Raw genomic sequence first — 12,457 nt, 5'->3', positions numbered from 1 at the left:
TAGTATTTGTAGTATTTGTGTTGCATCTTGGGCCTGTTTATTAATCCTCACTTTAAGAAGTTGAAGACGGCTAAGTTTGAACCATGTGGGAATTTGGATGGTTTTGGGATCAACACTCACCAATGATTGCAAATAACTAGATTACTTAGTTCCAACTCAAAACGTACCCTATAAACGTAGGGTAAATAAAGATGCTTCAATTGTTTCATATACTTAAACACATTTGGCACTATCGGTTCATATGAGTCGTCCGAGTGGATCCGCAAATCTATTGTCTCCAAGCACCTCAAATTGCCAATAGATGATGGCACCTTATTTATATTGCTATCTTTGAGAGATAAATATCTCAAGTGGATGAGACATCCAATGTCTTTAGGTAATTTTTTGTTGTCTTTGTTAAAATTTTCCAAATATAAGACTCTAACCAACTTGAATTTCTTGAAACAGGACTCTTTAAATTGAGAATAATTTTGACTAGGCATAAAGTGGAAAAGAGACCTGAGGTAAGGATATTCTTTGAATTTAACTCCCTCGATGTAATTATCACCAGATTTCGGAATGATAGCAAGTCTTCGAACTTTACCGATTTGCACTTCACATTGTTTCATGGAAAGAATATTGGTGAAATGGAGAAAATTTTCCTCTTGGGCTTTTGATACACAAAAATCCCACATAAGATCATGCATTCGACAAGTTTTAATCCTTCCATGTAAGCCACTTTTCCCCACCAGAACCATGCACCTCTGCACTAACTCTCTTAAATATCGGTCTCCCACATCATCCATTGTATCCTCTCTTTCTCTTTCGTGCTGAATTTGTGATATAAAACCTTCTCCCATCAACATTCGAATCAATTTTCTTGTAGGTATCTCAAAATCCTCTGGGAAATGGCCTAGATATAGAAAGCATGGTTTCAAGTGGCAAGGTAAATCATAATAACTTAAAGCTAAAACCTTGTTGACTCGTAAGTTTTGTTCTACATGATGGTATGATTCAATACGTCCAAGCACATCGCCCCACTCATCTTGTGTTTGCTTTGCTGCCAAAAGACCTCCAAGTACAATGATTGCCAACGGTAAACCCCCACAATATCCAATCATTCTCTTTCCAAACTTCTCCACATTAGTTTTAGTTTTGGTCACACAATCTGGAAAGCCAACAACAAACAAAATAATACCATTTTTTTCCTTGAACAACAAGAACCACAACATCAACAACTAAAATAATAAAATGAAACATATATATGTATGTATGTATTTAAAAACAAAAAATGAAACTATATTTTAGGACTTGAAAGCCTAGAGATGAACCATTGATGCTACATCCACCTGGAGAAATTTGCTCCATGCATATGGACCATACTATATTTTTGACTCTTACTCTTGCTCAGCAACCAAAAAAAAAAAAAAACTATTGTTATTGCTTAATTTTAAATTGGACAAAGTTTAGCTACAAAACTAGTTGTAGCCTGAGGCTACAAACTGCTCTAATAAACTGATATGTGTAAAAAATAGCATGTGCAATGCACATGATTACTTAAGTAAACTTAACCCAACTAACCTTAGTTAACTACACTACTTATTAAAAAAATAAAAAATAAAAACTAAAAACCTAAAAGAACCTATACGTATAATCTCTCTCTCTCTCTCTCTCTCTCTCTCTCTCTCTCTCTCTCTCTCCTCTCTTTCATCGACTTCTCTCTCTAAACCGTAACCCAGAAACCCAGCTCCCACCGGTCACCCAAAGCCTCCTGTCTCCACCGCTGGCCAACCTCAAATTCTGAACTGTCTCCACTGCCAGCCCACCATATATATCAAATCCTTCTGTCACTACAGTCGACCCACCCAGTTCTGCCGCTCAAAGCCACCTCTTGTACGTCGCTCCGCCGCTTCACTAGTCAAAACTAAATTTCCTTTTGTTTTATTTATAGAAAAGTAAATTTACTCTTTTAATTCTATTAATTTTTTCTGAATGAATTGTGTTTGATTATTAATGTGAGTTTTGGATTTTCCGTTTTTGTTTGATTATTAATGTAAACATTATCGCTATAGTAGAGTGCTACACAATGCATAACTATGCTGTATCATTCATTTTATTTTCATTCTCTGCATCCCTATGTTTCTACAAGCATCTCTTGTGGTTCTCTAATTTAGTACCAACAAACTTTGATCAATTAAAAATTTGGAGTCATTAACTTGTCGAGGGAGCTTCTCATTGTAGTCAAAGCTGTTTAATTAATGAGTATTTAGAATCATAGCCCTCTTAAAAATGGTTATCATCAAAAGCTTCTGTTTTGAATGTTGTTGAGCCTAGGCAGTCAAGTAGCAATAGAGAGTACCAATAATTCAATTGCACCTATTTTGTTGAATCCACCAAATCAACTTTCCTTCGAATCAAATGTAGCACAAACATTATCTCTACTTGAAAGATGTACAAATATGATGGAACTATTGCAAATTCATGCTCGCATTTACAAAACAGGTTTCATTATAGACCATATTCCAGTGAGTAGGCTTCTAACTTTCAGTACCTCACTGGATTTTGGAAACTTAATATATGCTCGGAAGGTTTTTGACAGAATTAGCAGACGCATTACTTTCATGTGGAACACCATGATAAGGAGATGCTCAAATAGCAATGAACCAAAAGAAGACCTCCTTCTGTACCATTAACAGCTATGTCATTCAACCCCACACAATGCTTACACCTTTCCTATCCTACTTAAAGCATGTTCCCATATGTTAGCCTTGGAAGAAAGCCAACAAATCCATGCTCACATCATAAAAACAGGGTTTGACTTGGACATTTATGCCACAAATTCCTTGCTTCATGTTTATGCCATCTCTAGCAGCATTAAATCTGCACATCTCCTCTTTGACCGGCTACCCCATTGAGACATTGTTTCTTGGATTGACGGGTATACAAAATCTGGCAACATAGCCAAAGATACATCATTAATTTCTTTACTTGTTGAGATAAATACAACTATAGCGATAATGTTTACATTAATAATCAAACAAAACCAGTAAATCCAAAACTCACATTAATAATCAAACACAATTCATTCAGAAAAAAATATAGAATTAAAGAGTAAATTTAGTTTTCTTTAAATAAAACAAAAGAAAATTTAGTTTTGACCGGTGAAGTGGCGAGCGACACACAAGAGGTGACTTTGAGTGGCGGAACTGGGTGGACTAGTGGTAAAGACAGGAGGATTTAAGGTGGTGGGCCGGCGGAAAAGACAGAGGAGGATTTGAGGTGGTGAGCCAGTGGTGGAGATAGTACAAAATTTGAGGTTGGCCGGTGGTGGAGACAGGAGGCTTTGGGTGACTGGTGGGAGCTGGGTTTCTGGGTTACGGTTTAGAGAGAGAAGTCGATGAAAGAGAGAGAGAGAGAGAGAGAGAGAGAGAGAGAGAGAGATTATACGTATAGGTTCTTTTAGGTTTTTAGTTTTTATTTTTTATTTTTTTAATAGGTAGTGTAGTTAACTAAGGTTAGTTGGGTTAAATTTACTTAAGTAATCATGTGCATTGCACATGCCATTTTTTACACATGTCATTTTATTAGAGTAGTTCGTAGTCTTAGGCTACAACTGATTTTGTAGCTAAACTTTGTCCTTTTAAATTTTGTAAAAATATTTAAAATGAATTTAATTTAAATCATAAGTTTTAATTTCATTTTATGTGCGGTAATATTATATTTAAATAATTTGGAAACATTCACCAATTTTTTACTAGATTAAAAACACAAAAATAATAAGTCGACCTAAAATTTTTTTTTTTTCATTATTTGGCTATATTTTAAATTATCTAAGTTTGTCTCACGGATTGAGTAAGACTAGTAAAGAATTATCATTTGCTGGTGCAAGGTTTAAATTTAAGTGCGAACCTTAGGTCTGTGACGTCTGTCTAAAAGTTAGATAATGGTCAATCACTTAATTATTTGCATTTATTACAAGGAATTGAAAGTAATCCCTTTATTTTTGGTTAAGTAATATATTGGTGAAGGTAGGGTTTGAACCCAAGGCAACGGCTACCACCAAGACACTTTTTTTTTTTTTTTACTGAAACCACCAAGAGAGTTACAAGTGGACTATCGTGCAAAACCCAATTAAATGTCAAAATTAATTGGATATATTGTTATACATAATATGTTCAATTTTTTTTTTTTTTTTTTTTTTTTTGAAAATCATAATATGTTCAAGTTTAAGTTTGTACAATGGGTTTTAATGTGTAGCATTAATTCAATTATTGTTCAACATAGTATTTTTTTGAGAAACCCTTAACCCTCTGTTTGTTTCGGCAATAATATTTTATTATAGAAAATGAGTCATTTTTCAAAAAAGTATTTTCTATAAAACTATCCCATTTTCATATATTTTGTAGCAACCTTTCATGAGTTAAAAATAAGTCTCCTAATTCCTTTATTTAGCATACTGTGAGATAGAGTTGTTTTCCAAAAAAGTTTTAATAGAAAACAACTTCTAAAAATAAGCCATACTTTTTCTATTGGCCAAAAATAGTTTTCCTTTAACTCATTTTTTATGATGCTACCAAATACTAAAAAACATTGAAAATTATTTTTACAAAAGGTTTTCCAATGAAACAAATAGAACGTAAGTGTGTATAAGTTCATGGTTCCACACAAACTTGGTAATTACAAGAAGGAATATATTGGAATTGGCCTTAAGATCTTAGCTAAAAATTTGAACCCTGTATCATATGTACCTCATGAGATCTTGGAAAGTATTAGACCAACCCCTTGGGCTTATAACCTACACTACAACAAATTTGACTTTTTTCAAGGGTCAAAACCCTTAAAAAAAGTATTAAAAACCGTTGAAAAAAATTATTTTAAGAGTCCAATTGACCCTTGAGAACCTTCGAAATATATACTGTCGAAAAAGAAATTTTAACGACCTTCGTGACCCTTAAAATAAGTGCTCTAATCTTATTTTGAGGGTCAAGAGACCCTTAAATAACCTTTTACCAAGGTTTAAAAAAATTATATCTACAACCCTTGATAAATAAGGTTATTTAAGGGGTCTCTTGACCCTCAAAACAAGATTTTATTTTATTTAATAAAAAAATAAAAAAAAACCACAATCATGCACAAACATATATATATATATATATATACATACACATACACAAAAATTCATAATTGTATGAATTTATATGATACCAAAAGTCAAATTAACCCGATCAATATTTATATGATCTAATTCAATAGTCAACAGGGGCAAGAGTTTTAAATTGTAAAAACAAGGTTCTTTGCACAATCTATCATGGTAGTAGTTGAACAGAACAAATCCTAATACATCCTATATAAGGCCAAAGTTGATGAAAGGAAATAAAAATCGGTTACATGCACAGCTTTATATACATGTCCCTTCCCAAATTCTAAATTCTTCACATGTTTCCTTATATCAGCAACCCAAATTAACAGCAAAGCCACCTGAAAAAAACAAAAATGAAAATTTCACAATCAGACTAAAGGAACAGAATATCACATAGCAAACTAGTACCAACAGCTCAACAAGTCATTCCAAATTTATCCAATAGTACTAAAACAATGACTAGCTTGAGATGATCTTCATACCTTAGTGATCACTACTAGATTGGGCTGATAGTGAGGTGATACAACTCAACAGAGCAACTAAAATTTGTAATGATAAAAGCAATAATGAACTAATCCATAGTAGCTTTTAGGCTAACCCATTAACTATATTCTCACACTACCAAGAAAATTATTATAGATCAAGTGCATAAAATTTGAAAAGTGGAGACGAAAGCTATATTCTTTCAAATAGCAAGAGCTCAAAGTTTTCCTTGAGTTATTTCTATAAATCAAAAATCTGTAAAATACAAGTTTAGGTTATGAAATTTAATCATTGTCTATTAGGTGACAACATGTTGGTTCCACTTTCTTATTAATATCACTTAGTACAATGAGGAAACAAATTCAGTTGGAACAATATTTCACGGAAGCTTTCAAAAGGGAGAACAACATGTAGCATGTGCAGGTATTTTTGTATGAAACACACTAATAAAGAAGTTCGGGAAAAAACACATTAAGAGAGAAATTGGAATACAACCTTTGCAGATGAAACACAAGTAAATCTACTAGCCAACCAGAACAAAGATAAATCTCAATGCAGCAAAAGATGTATAATTCACAACAACCTTATATAATGGCACTAATAGTGAAAAGACAAAAAAGAAATTATTACCCCAAATTGATGTCAACATAGTCACGAAAAGGTTCCACTCTCTTTGCAGCCTCTAACAAATGTCTGGATCATTTGCACAAAATTGGACAAACAATGGCTGATCCTCCTGCAATTAATTAAAAAAAAAAAAAAAAAAAAAGAGTATAAATTTACGAAGGTAAATTGATAAAATATTAGTTTTAAATACCTTGCAAGTGGTAAATTCCTGGTCACAGTACTTTTCAGTCTCGGTAAAAATGCGAGAGTGCAACATGGGCGTATAAGCTGCCTCAGTAATGGCCAAGGACACCACTATCTTGCCTAATACCACAACAGAAAAAATAACTGATATTAGGACTATTATGTGTTCCATGCAAGTGGAATACCACCAAAACTTATCTTACACTGTTTGGCAAGCTTGAACCAAGACAGAGAAAATTTTGAAGCATGATTCGTAATAAAATTGACATCAAGAGGCAGAAAATTCAAACATTGTATTAAACTTCTTGAACTCATTCTCTGGTAGGGAAGGTATGACATTCAAAGGGGGGTCTTTTTTGTAGATGGAATAACCTTTGGCTGGCCATAAAATGCAAAGTATACATATTAACTAGATTAATACACCCATACAGAGTAAACAACAACAACCACGATGCAGATCATAATTGGCAACCGATAGAGAGTAAATTTTAGATTTACGTTGATAAAAAGGGAAAAGGACAATTTTCCAAAATTTATGACACGACATGCCTCCAATAGTTTTTGTTGCTTGTGCCCCAAAGGTTTGAAGGAATTGTTATTTCGTCACTATGATAATACATTCTCATAATCTAATCTAGACACTTTAGAACTCCCTCAAAACTAATTTTGGTGGTGCAATCTTCCATTCCAGAAAAATATGCTATAGTACATACTTAAACTCAACCAGTAAATTACCTTATCTTTAGGAGTTTTTCCAATTGCATTGCGTAGGATCTGTAGTGCAGCCTTGAGATTTAACTGCCGGATCTCAAATTGAGTAGCTAAAAGCCATATTTTTGTGAAATAGAATTTCTAATGATGAATGAGCTTCAGACTCTCCCTAAAAAAATTATAATTTAATATCATAAGTACAATCAAATAACTTAAGAAAACATGCACAATAACTTATAAAGAGAAATAGAATGCATATAAATCTACTTGCACTGAAATAGCTTACGTAACTGTATTATCCGATTTGAATTGTCTTCTTAATGAGAAATCAATGTATCCATTGGGGAAACCTATATTACAGCTGATCCTTAATGAGAAATAGATTTGGTTCCAACTAAGTAGTACCTCCTCCATGTGCTTGAGACAAGAGGGTTTGTACAAGCTTGGATGCTCCCATCTGGAAACCAATGGATTGACTCAAATGAATTAAACAGGACTTCATTCAGCCAAATCACCAGTGCAGTATGGTAGAGTGAAAAACCTGAGTTGCACATTATATATTACAATAGACATGATAGATATTGTATTTTTTAAATTCCTAGTGCAATATGAATTCTTACTACTATAACACAAGCAGTAAGTTATTGTTCCTCTCCCAATGCCTCTTAGTCCTTTATGATCAATCAAGCGAATGGCCTTCAAGCCCCGCAGGTTCTTTTTGCATAAATGGTTTGAACCTCCACATGAAAAAGGCATTGCAAACACAATCAAAGACATTACTAATAGCACATTGGCAATACAAAGCACACGAATTCTCACATCAAGTCACTGAAGTATAAATAACATCAATCTAATCTGAAGAATCTGGCTATAAAGAACAGTACCGAAAGATCTTTTTATCATCCTTAAAAGATTCAAAATTCACAATCTAAAGCCCTGAATACTTCCATTTTGAACTATCATTAAAACCCAAAATCATCATCGAGTGAGTAGATCTGAATAATGCAATAAATCCTTAGCTATAGAAATTCAAGATCTAGATCAAATTCCAGGACTTAATCTTTCCACATAGAACCTAAAAATTCAAGCTTTACTTACTATTTTTCATCCAAAATCCAATAGCAAAATCAACCAATAATTTAAGCTCAAATCAAACCAGAATGAACAAGATAACCGAGTTCAAAATCCAACACAAAGTAACAATTTAAGCTAGAAATTTAAGCAATTGAATATATACACACACACAAAGCCAATTCAATCCCAAAATCCTCTCCAATACATCATTCTTTTCCTACAATTTTTAGACAACCAAATAGATTCTCGAATGAATCAAAGAAATTTAATAGAACTCAAATTTCAGCACAAGTTAACGGTTAGGGATTCGAGCTAGAAAATTTACCAATTGAAAACACCAACAATAAAATTATAAAAATTAAAAAAAATTAAAAAACTAAAAATTTTCAACAAAAAAAATCTCAACAAAACCGATACAATATAAACTCATTTATTTTCCTACGATTTCTCAACAACCAAACAGATTCTAAACGAGTCCAAAGAAATTTAATCGAGCTCAAATTCCACCACAAAGCTAACGAATTGAGCTAGAATTTCAAAGTAATTGAAATAAATATAACTTTTTAAATAAATAAAAACTCAAACAAAGCCTATTCATTGCAAACAATTTCTCTGAGTAAATCTATAGAAATGCAATGAAATGAAAAGCCGTAGAAGATCGTACCTATAGAATCGGATATAAGTCTCTGAGTGATTGAGAGAGAAAAGCTTGTTGTGGAAGCTGATTCAGATTCCGATATTCAAAGTACAAAAGCAATGGAAGTTTGTGAGAGAGTGAATTTTCTGATATTTGAGTTTCTGAGAGAGTTTTCTGAACGAAAATGGAAAATGACTACAGTGTGAGAGAGAGAACGAAAATGTGTGTTTATACCTCTCTATCTTTTTTTTTTTTTTTAAATGGGAATATACCTCTCTATCTATCTCAAGGGATGAAATTATTTTAGATATCTATTTTAAGGGTTGGGTTAGGGTTGCGTTGAAAAAAGGTAGATACTTGAAGCCAGCTCACGCGGGAGAGCAAAAACTGCCTGCTTTTATTTAAAATATCGGTGGTATGGAGTAGTTTATTTCAAGGATTCTTCTAAAAATTTGTGACCCACAAAATAAGGTTGCTTTAAATCAGGCCTGGCACATTAATTAGCATTTATTTTCATGGTGTTTTGTGAACCCTCGAAAAATGTGGGTCGAAACAAATCAAGTTTCTTGTAGTGCTAAGTGCTGTTGGTCATAAAATTTAGAGAAATCTCTCTCTATGTTTTACTATTATTCATATTGAACATTTTTATTCTTTATGTCTTCAAATACTAGTTAACCATAATTGTTCATTTCACACTAAATCTATACAATATTTAATAATTAAGGATTGAATTTCACTAAACTCTTGTTGCACCGCGTCACTGGAAAATCAATTTATTTCTTCTTTAATTTTTTGTTAATCCAATCCAAATCTTACCTCTGCACTCTATGTAGCCTTCCTCTTCATTCTATTTTACTCTTCTTCTCCCCCATAATTTCACACCCTATTGTTACTCTTACCCCAATGCTTCATTTTCCATCTTTTTACCATAAATTTTCTACTACTCTCTGTTCACCTCTTTTTCTCTCTCATTCATTCCATTTTTGCACACAACAAAACCAAAAGGTGATTACTCCTCCTATTTATTCAATTTTCTTTTTCCTTTGGTTGATTTTTAATTGGTTATGTTATTTATATGATGGATTCCTGATTCCATCTGCAACACTAATTTGTGCTCGTGCCTCTTACATTTTGTTTTTATTTTTTTTTTTGGTTGTAAATCTGTTTTGGCTTATGCATTTTTCAGTGTTTTAATTTTTCATCATAGGTCATCTCTCTTTGTCACTTTGTTTTGCTTTTAGTTTTAGATTAATATTTACTTGTTTTTAAAAGTGGGAATTTGAGTTTCACACAATAGTTGGCTATGTATTTCATGTGCATATCAACTGTTTGGGCAATTGCAAATTACAAATTCTATCTATTATTTATGATTATATTATTTTTGAGTTGAAGTTTAATAAAATATTTATTAGTTTCATCCAATTATTTTTTTTATTCCATCTCTTATATATAGGCATGGTAGGGGTGTGCGCAAACTTGACGAAACTAACCGAACCCAACACTTCAGGATGATTTTTCATGGGATTGTGGGTTAAATTGGGACCTTTTGTTTAACCTCAAGTTGGGTTGGATTTGGGTCGATAGTTTTTCAACCCAATTGACCCAAGGTAACTTGACATATATAATTTTTTTATTTTTTTATTTTTTTTTTTGCTTTATATTAGTATTTTGAGAAATTAGAAATTTAGAATATAATTTAGGCATATAATGTAAATTCTAAAATTTTATTGAAAAAGTGGACTTAAATAGTTTATGAAAACCCCATTTTTTACAAGGCATAAAAACATTTTAAGCATAACCCACCAACCCTACTTGGCTCTTGACTTGGGTTGGGTTGTTTTCTACATATGTAATAAGTTGGGTTAGGTTAAGCATTTTCAACATAACAAAGTTGGATTAGGTTGAAAAAAATTCTCCAATCCAACTCATGCACACCCTTCATTCACAAGGTTTCTTTTTTCTTTTCTTTTTTGGGGGGGGTGGGGGGGGAGTTCTTAATGCACAGGTTAAAGGGAGGTACTAAGCATCATCATCATCAGATGTTCAATAATTATGTTATTTTAACAGATAAAAAATGCTACTTTATTATTTTAACACACTATTTTACAGTTCGTGCTATATCATATCTTCTATTCTTCAATTCTATACATTAAAATAATATATACTAGGCGCGTGCTCAAAGGCTCTTCTATTTTTTTGAGAAAAAATTAATAATTTGCATCTATTGTAATTTGATATTACTACATTTTCCAATCACAAAATACCTAGAGGATTATAATTTGAAATTACTTCATTTTTCAATTACAAAAAATTCCTAGGGGTGTGATGAATATTATGCATTTGTATTTGTGAGAGGTTCAACTGCTGAGAAGGTTTTTTTTTTTTTTTTTTTTTAATGAACGTGGGGAGTGTTTTGGTGTACTTGGAGTTTTTTTTTCAATAGGAACGTGGGTAGATATTTGATAGAGAGAGTGTGTGTGTTTTTTTTTTTTTTTTAACTACTGGGATGAGTTTGTATTTGTGAGAACGTGGGTAGATAATTTTATTTTATTTTTTGATAGATTACGTGGGTAGATAATTGATAGAGCGTTATTTGATTTTTTTTTTTTTTGGGTTGCTGAACGTGGGGAGTGTTTCGGTGTACTGGGAGTGTTTTTTTTTTTGGGTGGCCGGGGTATTTTTCTTTTATTTTTTTAAAAAAGAACGTGGGATAGTATTTCAACGTGGGTAGGAATTTAGTGAGGATAAAATTTATTATTTTATCCCCATTTTGACTAGTTTAGATTAATTAAATTAGGGGTACTTTTAACGGTAAAAAAAATCAATAACTAATTTTCGAATCCTCTTAATATATACTTTCATTTTTTTAAAAAGAACGTGCGATACTATTTCAAAGTGGGTAGGAATTTATTGAGGATAAAATTTACTATTTTAACCTCATTTTGATTAGTTTAGATTAATTAAATTAGGGGTACCTTTGACAATAAAAAAAATTAATAATTAACTTCCGAAACCTCTTAATATATATAGATAAATATTAAAATAACATTAATTATTTCCCTCTTTTTCTCTCTCTTGCTCTCTGCCAACTTCTCTAAAATAAAATTCTGAAGCTTTCTCTTCTATCTTCTTTTCACTAATCTCTCTCTCTCTCTCTCTCTTTGAAACTCACCAGTCACCACCACCAAATAAAAAAAAACCTCATCACCACCACCACCTCAAACCCACTACCCACTTCCACCAACAACTAATCACAAATCACAATATGTATAAAACTCTCTGGTGACCACCATGGGAGGAAAAAAAAAAAACTTAAAACATGTTTGAAACTCACCACCACCGAAGGAAAATTTTTTAGCTAATCTCTTCCATGCCGATCTCCACCAGTTGATCTCCTCCTATAGCGAGGGTCGAACTCAGTAAGAGAAGAAAGAGGCAATGGGTTTGGCCAGTGATGGGTTTGGTTGTGATTTTGTTTGATGTGATCGGTGAGGTTTTCCGGTGATTGGGTTTGCTAGGATCGATGGGTTTGGCTGGTGATTGAGCATTTTGTGATCAATGGGTTTTGCCTATGATTGGGTTTGGTGGTGTTAAATATTAGCATTGATACACCATGCTGAATA

The 12,457-nt window shown here is 32.6% G+C and overlaps 1 long non-coding RNA gene across 5 annotated transcripts; it reads right to left on the bottom strand.

Moving 5' to 3' along the window:
• Positions 1-5,171: 5,171 nt before the first annotated feature.
• LOC115968863 lies at positions 5,172-9,303 on the bottom strand. 5 transcript variants are annotated; one of them, XR_004086812.1, is made up of 7 exons: positions 8,862-9,303; positions 7,744-7,860; positions 7,415-7,580; positions 7,148-7,292; positions 6,420-6,532; positions 6,233-6,338; positions 5,172-5,457 (listed from the first exon to the last, which is right to left on the bottom strand). It is a non-coding gene; the product is annotated as an uncharacterized LOC115968863 (long non-coding RNA). The 5 variants fall into 5 exon arrangements; XR_004086815.1 differs by lacking the exon at positions 7,744-7,860 and having other exon boundaries at positions 8,862-9,302; XR_004086813.1 differs by lacking the exon at positions 8,862-9,303 and having other exon boundaries at positions 7,410-7,580; positions 7,744-8,847.
• Positions 9,304-12,457: the final 3,154 nt, after the last annotated feature.

Source organism: Quercus lobata, chromosome 11, assembly GCF_001633185.2.
Source record: "Quercus lobata isolate SW786 chromosome 11, ValleyOak3.0 Primary Assembly, whole genome shotgun sequence".
NCBI classification, from domain to species: Eukaryota; Viridiplantae; Streptophyta; class Magnoliopsida; order Fagales; family Fagaceae; genus Quercus; species Quercus lobata.
Note: the sequence above shows the minus strand (reverse complement) of the source record. Positions and strands in the feature narration are given on the sequence as shown.